The sequence below is a fragment of the Sus scrofa genome, chromosome 12 (assembly GCF_000003025.6).
Source record: "Sus scrofa isolate TJ Tabasco breed Duroc chromosome 12, Sscrofa11.1, whole genome shotgun sequence".
NCBI classification, from domain to species: domain Eukaryota; kingdom Metazoa; phylum Chordata; class Mammalia; order Artiodactyla; family Suidae; genus Sus; species Sus scrofa.
In genome coordinates, this window is record NC_010454.4 from 11,535,843 (window position 1) to 11,548,926 (window position 13,084).

A 13,084-nucleotide genomic window follows, 5' to 3' on the forward strand; every position below is an offset into this window, starting at 1 on the left:
GGGGATGGGCTGGGAATCTGGCGCTAAAAGATGCAAGCTCTTGCATTTGGAATGGATACGCAATGAGCTCCTGCTGTATAGCACTGGAAACTATATCTACTCATTTATGATGGAGCACAATGGAGGATAATGTGAGAAAAGGCATGTATAATGTGTATAATGTATAACGTGTATAATGTATAATGTGAGAAAAGGCATGTATATATAATGTGAGAAAAGGCATGTATATATGTATATATGTATGTGTCACCTTGCTGTACAGTCGAAAATTGACAGAACACTGTAAACCAGCTATAATGGAAAAAATAAAAATCATTTTAAAAATAAAAAATAAATAAATTGTTAAAAAGAAAAGAAAAAAGAAATGCAGCATGAGTGATTTCAAATGCTCACCCAACGGTCTTTGCCTCAGCTGCACATGTTTGAATCACCTGAAGGGCTTGTCCGGGGTCCCACCTGCCAAAACTCAGATGCATTTGGCCTGCGCCCTTGCAGTGGAATTTTTTTAAGCACCTCCCACCCCAGGAGTTCCCCTCACCCTGCCCTAGGATGAGAACCACTGCTATAGCCAAAGCCTGATAGTGTCCCAGGGGCCTGGAAATTCCCCTTAAAGAGAAACTGCTGAAGACGTAAGCCAAAGAGACAGGAACAGCGACAAAAGCATTTTTCCACTTACTTTCAGCAACGAGGTGGAATTTCCACACATTTCGCACCTTTTCCAGCCACTCTTCCAGGTCTGGACAGCTCCTACTTTTAGTAGACGATGCACCTCTGATGGCGGAGTAGCTGGGAGAATATTGAGCAAAAATTAAGTTGCCCACGTATCCAAGGAGGTTGCTGGCACACACTATGTTTTCCGCTGGCTCTTTCAACATTTACTCTGTCACCTACGTGGATCAAGCACCTACTGCAGGCCAAGCTTCATACTAGGTGCTGGGCCTTCAAAGATCAGTACAACGCAAACTCTGCCTTAAGGAGCTCAGCATCAAATGCCAAGATGCAAAGAGGCCCTTTCTGTACAAGAGAAGCGCTTTCAGGGCTGAGGGCAAGGAGTGAGTTTTAAGGTTATAAATAATCGTTGTTTTAAAACTTCCTCTGTCTTCTTTGAGTATTTGTATCTCTCTAGGCTTTAAAGAGCAGCCCCTTTCCAATTCCCCCATCTCCTCCCCCAGCCACCATTTCCCCCCCACACACCCACAAAAAATTATTATCTGGGATAGGATGCTAAAAATTGTCAAAATGCCATAATTACTTCACAAGGAAAAAGAGCACCATGAAGCCACGGCCTCCTTTCCTGTCATCTTTTTCTGACCCAGCAGATCCTTCTCCCAAATGAAGGGGGGATGCTCAACCCTGGAGCTTATCCTGAGGCTGGGGGAGGAGGGGAGCTGCCCTCTTCTGCTCCTTCCAGGCTGCAAATGCAGCAGAAAACAGACCCTCACTGCCAGGGAGGCTTTTGCAAAGCCTAAGCCACCTGGATTCCTCTTTAAAGATGATTTCTCTTTAAACACAGAACCAGCGGCAGCCGTTTGACAGAGAGTGATAAGAACTCTGGTTAGGTTAAAATTAAGACTGGATTTGGTTTGCCTGCGTCTAAATGCGAACTTTTCCCCCTAACATCACAGGTTTCTCCAAAGACCTGAAAGGCAACCCAAGAGGCAGTTCCTCTAGAAGGAAACCAAAGTTCCTTCTCAAAATACTCGTTAAAACCTTCTCCCTTCCCCTTTTATTTGTTTTCTAAACATTTATCGAGTCTACTATGAGTAAGACTTGAGGCTGTGCTAATTAACCCACCACCACCACCACACTTCCATGCATGGACATTTTTAAAACATCAGAATCCCACTAGGGTTCTCAAAATTCACTATTTTTGGCAGACCCCAGAAAGGATCATTCTAAGTTATTTATTTATTTTTTCTTTAGACCTACTCTGGCATTCTGGGGAAGCTGTAGGTTCAGCTTACTGCATTTTCTTTTCTTTTTTTTTATTTTTTATTTTTTATTTATTTTTTGCTATTTTTTGGGCCGCTCCCGCGGCGTATGGAGGTTCCCAGCCTAGGGGTTGAATCGGAGCTGTAGCCACTGGCCTACACCAGAGCCACAGCAACTTGGGATCCAAGCGGCGTCTGCAACCTACAGCACAGCTCACGGCAACACCGGGTCCTTAACCCACTGAGCAAGGGCATGGACCGAACCTGCAACCTCATGGTTCCTGGTCGGATTCATTAACCACTGCACCACGACGGGAACTCCCTGCATTTTCTATTTTTAATTCTGGTAGAAGAACAAGGCTTCACCTTGGGCTGCTGGAAAGATTCAGAAAGCACATCAGCAGACACCTGTCTCCGCAGCATCAGCTCCTAAAATCTGGGGCAAAGCAAAAGAGCAACACCCTAGGTCACGGCTGGCCCAGTAGGGGAAAACATCAAAGAAAACCTAGAGATGCAGACCTGTCACTAGGCACTTCGGTGCCTACATGTGGGAGAACAAATAACTGCCCAACAACATGGGGAAGTTAGATTACACTCAGGTAGAATCCCATCGCACCCCTGAAACTTAACCAGCGTGGACACGAGTGATTTGCAAACACGACGATGAGATCCTTTACTCGAAGAGTGCTTTCCTCTCTCCTCTTCTTTCCTTCCCTTTTCTTTTGTAGAAGGGAGCCTTGCACCCTAAGTTGCTTTAAAGGTGGTCGCACATAAAGTCTAGAACGTGGACTAGATGTCTTCAAGTTTCCTTGGGACTCTAGGTTTTGTCATTGAATTTGGCCAGCCAGCCAAGGCTTTGGGCTTGGTTCTTTGAACGCCTGGTCGTGGACTAGATGTCTAGCTTGCATATGGATTCTGGAACGGCTGAGAAAACTTCAGAAAGCTCTTCTCAATCAGGGAAACCAACACTGATCTCCTTGCAACAGGGTCTGTAAGGCATCCACTCACACAGAGAGCAGCAAATTTGTCTGGCCATCTGTTCTCCCATGGCAGGCAAACAAAGAAGGGTCTTCCCCTATATAACTGGTTGAAAAAGAAATCAGGAGTTCCCGTCGTGGTGCAGTGGTTAATGAATCCGACTAGGAACCATGAGGTTGCCGGTTCGGTCCCTGCCCTTGCTCAGTGGGTTAAGGATCCGGCGTTGATATGAGCTGTGGTGTAGGTTGCAGACGCCGCTTGGATCCCGCGTTGCCGTGGCTCTGGTGTAGGCCTGTGGCTATAGCTCCAATTTGACCCCTAGCCCAGAAACCTCCATATGCCGTGGGAGTGGCCCAAGAAATAGCAAAAAGACTGAAAAAGAAATCAAAAGAGTAATATCTTGCGACACAGGAGAATGATAGGAAAGTCAAAATTTAGTGCCCAGGAAGACAGTTTTATTGGAACGCAGCCAGCTGTGCCTACTCATTTACATATTTACATATTTGCATATTGTTTACACGGGGCTCCTTTTGTGCAGCACTAGACCACAGGGGCCACAAAGCCTGAAATAGTTACTATCTGGCCCTTTGCAGCGAAAGTTTGCCAACCTGGCATTCAAGTAAAAGAACAGTCCTGAACAAATGCAAAACAATGAGAGGTTCGATAATTTATTCCTTCATTAACCTAAACAACCTTGTTGGAGCCCCTAGTGATCTCCTCTACTCAGTTAAACCCCCAGAAAACAAGAATCAGTCAACTCGTGAGGCCTCAGCAAAGCAACTTACAACTAATGCACAGGCACGAGACTTGCCAGCCACGCGGATCACATTCCAGAAAAGCAAATCAGAACATTACATGAGTTCAGATGATCCCCTAACAAGAGCTTCCATTCTTGGCTCTGGGTTGAGGGTCTGCTTCTTTGTCCAACGCACAAGTCTCTTCCTTGTTAGGCTGTAGGTTCCTGAGAAATCAACCCTGGTCCCGCTGGGGAGGAAGCGAGCCATGTGCCAGGATCCTCCAAATTTCCATTTCTCTCCTCACCTCCCCTTGGAACAGAATGGAAGCTGCCGATCCCCCTGGGACCTGTTTATCCACATTTGATCTCCAGTCTGAGCAACAGCAAACCTGTGGAACGAAGCTGGGAGTTGTCTCCACCGACCGCGAAGAGCACAACGTAAGTCTTCCAAGGATCTTCTCTTCCCTTTATCCTTTGCAGATGGAAAAATGAGAATGTGCCTCCTTCAGGGCTGAGCTGAGCAAACAAGGTGCTGAGACCAGCCAAACCCAATGGAACAGGAGCAAGTGGTTTCTGTTCCCCACTGCCCCTATCCTGTCGGGCATCACACAAGACCAGGACAGGGAGGGAAAGGAAGCCTGAGGACAGGGCACAGTGCACTCCCCTCCTGGGGGAATCCTTAATGAGAAAAAAGCAGTCTTCTAAATGGGGCCACTTTCTGGCATTCCTCATGTTTCCTCTACCCCAGAACACCTCTGTTCTTCCTCCTGGCCCTGAACTTGGCGACGCTTCCACTGCATAAGGCGTTGTAAGTCTTCATCCCCTAAGCACATCCCCTCTGCTTAACAGGTTTTATTTTGCTTTGTGTAAAAGAGGTATTTTTGAAAAATTTGGTGGTTAACATAACCCTTCCTCCCCAAGGCCCTAAAGTCCAGAAATGGCTTCCTTCAAAACTTAATTGTTTGCCCACATGACAAACTTTGGTTGAGCAGTCACGACGTGACATGCAGTCCATGTAGCTGGATAACTTGCATGGATGCATCAAACACAGGCTCTGTTCCCAAGGACAGTAGGGTCCAGGTGGGACGTGATCGAGTAGACACACACCCAGGGGAAGTCAAGTGGGGACACAGAGCCTTGGGGTAAAAGCCCAGAGGAAAAGGAAGTAACTCTGCCTGGGGTGGGTGGGGGCAGCGAGCCTTCTGGTGGTGTGGACCCTTCGTTGGAAGCCAGTATCAGCGACCTGAAAGATGCACATGGAAAAAGGCAGGGGAAGGCAGGAGAGGGATGGAGCCAGGAGGTGATCTAAGCAGGGAAGCAGGCGCAAATTATTTTAAAAATGTGGTGGTGGTGATGTTGGGGATATTGACTCTCCTACAGAAAGGCACGTGACACATCAGGGAAAGGAGCAGAGCTAGAAGCCAGGGGTAGAGGTCTCTCTCATCTTTCGCTGCAGACACAGCTCTGCTTTCGGTCACCTCTGGCCCAACCCCCAGTGCTCAGGATGGTCTGGGCCCCTGGTATCCATCTGTCTCTCTTCAAGGTAGACTCTGAAAACATCTTTCTTGGACCAGAGTCGCCTCTCCAAAGCTGCAGATGCTAACTTGATGCAAGAGAAGGTGACAATGAGACTTAGAGAAAGTCCTCTCACCTTGCTGGGACTCAGTGTCTCCATCTGGGCAATGGGCTGTTTGTTCTCTGAGATCCCTAGTGGCCTCTGGTGCTCACCAGCTCCTCCATCTCCCGCCTGATGTGGCAGGGACCTTCTGCATTCTTTACCGTCCGTGCTGGAAGAAATAGGATAATACGCATCTTTGTTTCCTGCCGTGTGGGAGGCAGGAAATGGTCTAACCCCCTAATTGGGATGAGGTTCCTGTGGCACATTGAGCCGCCCACTCTGCAGCACACCCCTACTTCCCAGACATCTCAGCCAGAAAGGCGGGCACACTCGGGCATCAGCTGCTAGAATCCAATAGTATCTACCACCACCATGTTGCCAGCTGTACCCCTGCTTCTGTGGGGTGTAAAAGAATCAAGATGTGGGTAAAGACAGCCTTTTTTAAGGCTCTCCTGCAAACAGGGGGGCCAAATATTCTGGGGGGCGGTGCTGGTCGAGAATCTAGGCTGAGCCTCACTCTCCCACTGGCCACATGTGGGCAGAGCAAGAGGAGGTACCAGTCCTTATGGAGAAATGGATGCACAAGTAGTATTTGGGACTCTCTTGTCACACCAAAGAGGCCAAGCCAGAGAAAAGCGGGTGAAGGTGAAATGGCCAGGAGTTGGGAACACGAAGTGAGAGCGAGGGACAAGGCAGTGAAAGGCAGGGCTTGGTGCCCCGGAGCTGCGGGCTCCTAGCAGGGGATGCCTTCCATCGGGAGCTCATGGACTTGTGGCTGAGCAGGGACGGCACGTGGAGGAAATCCACTGGGCCCCTGTGCCAGTCTCTCCTGGTGGAGTGCAAACGAGCTCCCATGCTCGCCAGTTTCTAACACAAATGATATTAGAAGGAAAGACAGGACACTCCATCACAGCCAGATCCGGCCTCCTGCTTCCAAGAAGGATGGCCTTCAACCCATAGCATTCTTGCCTTGCCAGTTTCATAGGAACCCTGCAGGGACAAGACCCTAATCAATAATCTGCCATAGAGGAGTTCCCACCGTGGCTCAGAGGGTTAAGAACCCAACATAATGTCTGTACAGATTCAGGTTCAATCCCTGGCCTCACTCAGTGGCCTAAGGATCTGGCGTTACCGCAGGCTGCAGCTTAGGTCACAGATACGGCTCAGGTCTCAGATGCGGCTCAGATCCTATGTTGCTGTGGCTGCAGCTCTGATTCAACCCCTAGCCTGAGAATTTCCATATCCCAAGGGCATGGCCCTAAAAATAATAATAATAATAATAATAATCTGCCATAGAGGTGGGTGGTGAGTTGGGATCCTGTTCTGAGTGGCACAGGCACTAGAACTCAGTGCCCCAAGCCAAGATCTAACTGTGCTACGTTCCCTGCCATGAATGGCGGGACAGCCCTTTGTTCTGCTTCCCAAGGCCGCAGAAAACTAAGAAAGGTCCATGAGAGCCCAACTCCTGAACAAGCAACAAGCCAGAGCTGCGCATTCGAAAAAGTCCACGCAGTGCCCTGCTTGGCATGAGCCCATGACCCTCGGTAACCACGGGCTCTCTGGGCTCCTCACTGCAGGTGCACGTGGCCCACCTGCCCCAGCAGGGCCCTTTCCAGCGCTTCATGGACATGAAAGCGGAGAAGAGGCTGGCCGGCCAGAAGGAGCGTCGCAGTCACTCTGGGGACATCAGCGTGCACAAGTGCTATCAGTTTGGCCAGATCTTCTGCCCTTTCCAGGCCCTCGCCACCATGGTGAGCAGCAAGCTTCTCTTTGGTAAAAAGTTTTAAAGATTTTAGTGTGAACCATGACACGGCCCAGTTCTTTCTCCTTTTGAGGGATGTGTGCACTCTGGCCACAAAAGGGCTACATCACAAACCACCCTAAAACCCAGCAGCTTAATCACCAGCATCTCTGTTTCACACTCGCCAGCCTACAAGAAAATCTATTCATTCCGCTTTTATTCACTGTGAGCTAACAGGTTAGGAAGGGTAAAGAATTGAGAACAGAGAGTTCCCTCTGTGGCTCAGTGAGTTAAGAACCCGATGGCATCTATGTAAGGATTCGGGTACGATCCCTGGCCTCGCTCAGCAGGTTAAGGGTCTGGCACTGCCACAAGCTATGGTGTAGGTCGCAGACGTGGCTTGGATCCAGCATTGCTGTGGCTGTGGCGTAGGCTGGCAGCTGCAGCTCTGATTTGACCCCTGGCCCAGGAACCTCCACATGCCACAGGTATGGCCTTCAACAAAAGACAGAAGGAAAAGAGACTTGAGAACAATAATCCCAGCTACCATAAGAGACTACATCTCGTCTACCTAAAGGCTGCTGACCTAAGGTTTAGGGGGAGACGTAAAGACAGAGGGTCACCGCTGGGTTTAGAAACAAGGCCATTTCAAGAGGTGGAAGAGGTCTGGGTAAAGGGGGGATTTTTGTGATAAAGGAAGATGCTTCTGGCTCCTATCTTTCTAATTCACCTGTTACCTTCTGGACCCCAGTCAGTTGAAGAAAGACTACTCCAAAATGCCTTTCCTTGCAACTTTGCTGTTATGTTTTGGTGATCCTTTGTAGATACACATCTTATGACTCTAAAATCTGAGTGTGCACAGGAACCCCCGGGAAGCCTGATGAAAGTGTCGATTCCCAGGCTCGTAGTAATTCCCACGCAGAAGGTCCTGGGTGGTGGGGGAGCTTGGCGTTTCCTTTTTCACCAGCTCTCTAGCCCCCACATTTATGCACCGTTACTCAGCAGAATGTCCCAACTTTGTTCACGTCATCCAGCACCCCTAATCCAAAGGCAGTCAGTGTGCCAGGCCACCAGGCACCCATTCATTGCTCAACATCAACCCCTGGAACTCAGGTCAGAAACTCATTCAGTGGGCGTTCTCACCCTTTTCTGAGCTTCAGAATCACCCGGGTAACGAGCCATGCTAATGCCCAGGCCACCCCCAGACCCATGAAATCAGAAGCTCGGGGGGTGAACCCCAAGCCTCTGCATGTTTTAAAGGCCACTGGTAGGGTGACCAACACACCCCGAGTTTCCCAGGGCTGTCTTCTCACCTTTCCTAGGACTTTCTATCATTTCTCACTAAGAGTCCTGAGTCCCAGGAACCCTTAGTCCTTGCTTTAAAACTGAATATCAAGGAGTTCCCGTCATGGCTCAGTAGTTAACGAATCTGACTAGGAACCATGAGATTGCGGGTTCGATCCCTGGCCTTGCTCAGTGGGTTAAGGATGCGGCGTTGCCGTGAGCTATGGTATAGGCTGCAGACACGGCTCGGATCCCTCGACCTCTAGCCTGGGAACCTCCATATGCCAAGGGAGCGGACAAAGAAATGGCAAAAAAAAGACAAAAAAAAAAAACAAAACAAAAAAAACAACAACAACAACAACTGAATATCAAGTCCCTGGAGCTTTTGCACACCAGATGGTTGGTCACCCGACCCACATGTGATTCTAATGTGCAGACACGTGTGTACTCCCTAGAAACTCGCCCCAATTCCTCCCATCACAGGCAGCTGCTGCCCATCTACCCAGTCACTGGCCAACATTCCTTAAGCATGTGCCTGTGCTCAGAGCTAAGCACTTTGGGGGATCCAGGAATGGAGATGCCAACCCTACCCTCAAAGAGCTTTTAATCTGCTGGGCAACTGGAGCCACATGCCACAAATGCGAACACAAAGAAATGGTTATAATCTTAGCTCCATACAGACCCAGAAGGAGAAGAGGGTTATTCAAATTTGAAATTTTTTTTCTGTTACATCCAGCCCCTGAGGTCTTGCTAAAGGACAGCGTCTCTAGACAAGGTCACCCTCTCAACGCACAGGGTCACCTGGGAAGAGCTCATCTCCCACGCACTGGAAACCATGAGACTCTTGTTTGGAGTTCTTACTGGGGGGCAGGTCCAGTGCCAAAGACGTGCCAAAGCCTTTAGCCTCGTGACCGCCCCCATATTAATATCCTCCTCATTTTATCAATGAGGAAACGAAGATGAGACAGGCTCAGTGACTTGCCCAAGACTCCCGTTGGTCAGTGGGTGGAGCCAGGATGTGAGCCTGCTATGCTGCTACGGCAGGTACCCCCACCCCAGCTCTATTTCATTGCCATTATTCTCTGCCCAGTAGGAGATGCGAAGGCTGGTTTTCCCCCAAGACCTTCCCATGAGCTTGCGCCTGCAGAGACTGGGCATTTCCTGTACCTCCGAAGGGAATCTTCCAGATTTATCCTTGTCTTCTACGGAGCTGGGCTTGGGAAAGGATGCCAACAACCATGAGAAAGAGAAACCACCAAGCCACATTAAAACACCTTTATTCCCCCCAATAGTTAAAGCCACAAAATCCAATGACGTGAAATAATAAAAAATGCAAAACTGCACCCTGGCCTCTCGCTCCAAGGCTTTGGATTAAAGCAGTTAAGAGCCGGGACTGGAGAATACTGAGATATTCTCAAACATGACTTAAGGAATTCTGCCAACATGCCTCTGTGTGTGAGAATTTTGGGAAGGATGGAACAGTTAGAAACTACCTGAGAGAACTGAACCCTCCAGGAGTACACTTTTCTCAGAAGTCTGAAGATGCAGAGGGGGGTATGGTTACAGTTCCGTGAGTCAAGGACCCCACCTTCCATCTTCTGGTCTACCGTCACCAGTGTGTTGGATGGTAAACCTCAGGGTTAGCTCCTCATGGTAACAGAATGGCTGGCATTGCACCAAACATCACATCCTCACTTCAAATCCTAGAAAGCTAAAGTTTCTCCCCATGTTACATGCGAACACACACACACACACACACACACACACACACACACACACACACACACACACACAGAAGGAGAATTCCTCCCAGGAGCCACTTAGATTTCCCTGAAATTCTCCCTGGCAAGGATGGAGTGCTGTGCCCATGCCATATCCACGAAGGAAGCTGAGAAGGCATGTATTGGCTGTTTACTGGGAGGCAAGTTCTAACATCAGGAAAAGAAGCCAGGAAAGTGGCTGATGGGGAAGCGATTAGTAGCCGCCACCATGGGACACTCACTGATTTGTAGCTCATTACAATGAGAAATTCCTATTATGCTGAGTGAAAACCTATCCATTTCTAATTTCTCAGTGTCAATCCTAAGATTCCTCCACCCCGTAAATAGTTTTTCTTTTTCTTTTTAAAGTAATACATGCTTATAATAAAAGTTACTTCAACTTTAATAAAAAAATGTATTTTTTAATTTTAAAAATTTTTTAATTTTTTTATTTTTGGGTTTTTTTTTTAAAGGGCCGTGCTTCACGGCATGTGGAGGTTCCCAGGCTAGAGGTCCAATCGGAGCTGTAGCCTCAGGCCTACACCATGACCACAGCAACGTGGGATCCAAGCCGTGTCTGCGACCCACACCACAGCTCATGGCAATGCCAGATCCTTAACCCACTGAGCAAGGCCAGGGATTGAACCCGCAACCTCATAGTTCTCAGTCGGATTCGTTAACCACTGCGCTGCGACAGGAGCTCCCAGAAAATTTTTAAAATAAAAATTTTAAAAATAAAAATTCCTCAAAAGTGGAGTTCCCTCTGTGGCACAGTGGGTTAAGAACCCGACTGCAGTGGCTCTGGTCCTGCAGAGGCACTGGTATGATCCCTGGCCTGGCGCAGCAGGTTAAAGGAGCTGGCATTGCTGCAGCTGCGGCTTGGATTCAATCCCTGGCCTGAGAACTTCCACATGCCCGGTGTGGCCATTAAAAAAAAAAAAAAAAAAAAATCACTCAAAGGTATAAACAAGAAAACAGCAATTACTCATCACACCGTTGAGAGACTACTAGTGTTTACGTCTGGGAACTTTTAGATTGCTTTTCGATCTTTTGCTTTTATTGCTTTTGGGGCCTAGACCCCTTTTTCATAACTTTGATTGGGCCATCTCTTGCCATCATTGCTGAATGTCTCTCAGTGGGTCACCAGACCCACTTCAGAGTCCCCTCCCTTGTGACTCAGGTACCAGCGTCGTGGCACCTGTTTGCATTAGAGCACGGTCCCCAGGCAGGTGGTCTATCCTTTCCTTGCTTTGAACTTCTAAATGCTCCTGAACAACCCCCTCAAAATGGAAACAAGACCTATTCCTTATCTATTTTTTATCCTTAACCTTTTTCGAAGATTCGTGGTGGACCGAATTTTTTTTTTTAACATCGGCAGGTTTGTTTCTGAGCTTGCGCAGGCACCGTGGTCTCCTCCTTTCTGGCCCTTGTCCTCTTTCGAATTGAGTAAACAGCGCCCTGTGCAGGTATGCCGATTCTTCCAATCATCTATTTGTTTTTCCTCTGACAGCCGTCATTCATGATGACGTGGGCAGAATTTTCCATTTTAGCGTTTCCCATTTCTCTAAAGCCAGGGGTCCACAAACTATGGTTCTCGGGCCAAATCTAGCCTGCCTTCTCTTATATAAAGTTTTATGGGACTGCAGACACAGTCACTTGTTTACATACTGTCCACTACTGCTTTGGAACAACAACAGCAGGGTTGACTGGCTCCAGCAGAGACTCTACGGTCCAGAAAGATGAAAATATTCACTATCTGGCTCTTGACAGAAAAAGCTGGCTGCTCTTTCTTAAGCCAAATTCCCCTTTATGATTTCTGACTAAGGGATTCTACCTATCTCTACTTTTTAAAAAAATTCCTTAAGGCGTTCCCATTGTGGCTCAGCAGAAACAAACCGGACTAGTATCCATGAGGATGCTGGTTCGATCCCTGGCCTCGCTCAGTGGGTTAAGGATCCCACGTGGCTGTGAGCTGTGGTGTAGGTCGCAGACATGACTTGGATCCCACGTTGCTGTGGCTGTGGTGCAGGCTGACAGCTGTAGCTCCAATTCAACCCTTAGCCTGGGAACCTCCATATGCTGTAGGTGTGGCCCTGAAAAGACAATGAAAATAAAAATTAAAATTTCCTTAAAGTCTAGAGTGGGTGACTGTTCTGTCTGCCAGCAAAGGAAGTCAGGAAGATACCACGCTGCCTCCCAGAAGGATCGGGTAGCTAGATCTAGCTGCCTATTGCTGCCTCCATCCTACTCTACCTCCTGCAGACTAATTTGCCGTCTGCATTAAGAAACCATCCTGCAGTGGCAGTCCCTGGAGAAGCATCTGTCTTCCTCTCCTTTAATTCTAACCATGAGCCACTCCTTGCCATGGACAAGACACTTCCACTTTCAGGCAGAGGATTCCATACCAAAAGGCAGCTTCCACGTGGGGCATGGGTGCCAAGGCGGGCTTAACTTCAGTATCACCCTACCCCGGGTGGGTTTTGTTTGCCTCCAAGTGTAGCCTTCCACCCAGACCCAAGCAGAAATAAAGCTCCGGACAAGTTGAAAGCAATGAAAGCCTGAGACCAGCGGAGGAGATTACCGACACGTAAACCACGTGCCTAAGGCGTTAAGAGGAAGAACCACACATGTAATGCACAGAGGACCATAAATCTGATTTACATACATCTTTGCAGAAACCCATGAAGACACACAGCAAGATCTACATAGACAGAGCTGTTCTTCTACTATAGGATTTGAGCAAGGCAGGACTCGTGGGTGAGCGCTAATAATAATGGCATCAGCCAGCACATCCTCAGTAATTACTTTGTTCCAGGCACTGTATTAGGAGCTTTGGTGGATTTCCCTCATCTAATCCACACTATTGTTCCACTAAATTAATCCACTATTACCAAGGATGAGAACACTGAAGTTTCAAGAGATGACAACAGTATCATTACATACGTACTGCCCTCTGTCAAGCAGGCACCTGACGGGGCACCCTCTACAGCCCAGATGTGCTCGCCCAGGCTTGCCCCACACATAACAACCCCGATT

General features: G+C 48.3%; 1 long non-coding RNA gene across 2 annotated transcripts in view; it reads right to left on the bottom strand.

The window, feature by feature from the left end:
- The window catches only part of LOC110255981, a 71,902-nt gene continuing 59,169 nt past the window's right edge, over window positions 352-13,084 (bottom strand). For both annotated transcript variants that reach the window (XR_002337052.1, XR_002337051.1), the window contains 2 exons: window positions 5,297-5,432; window positions 352-786 (listed from right to left, as the gene is read on the bottom strand). This is a non-coding gene — a long non-coding RNA (uncharacterized LOC110255981). The remainder of the gene's footprint in view (window positions 787-5,296; window positions 5,433-13,084) is intronic.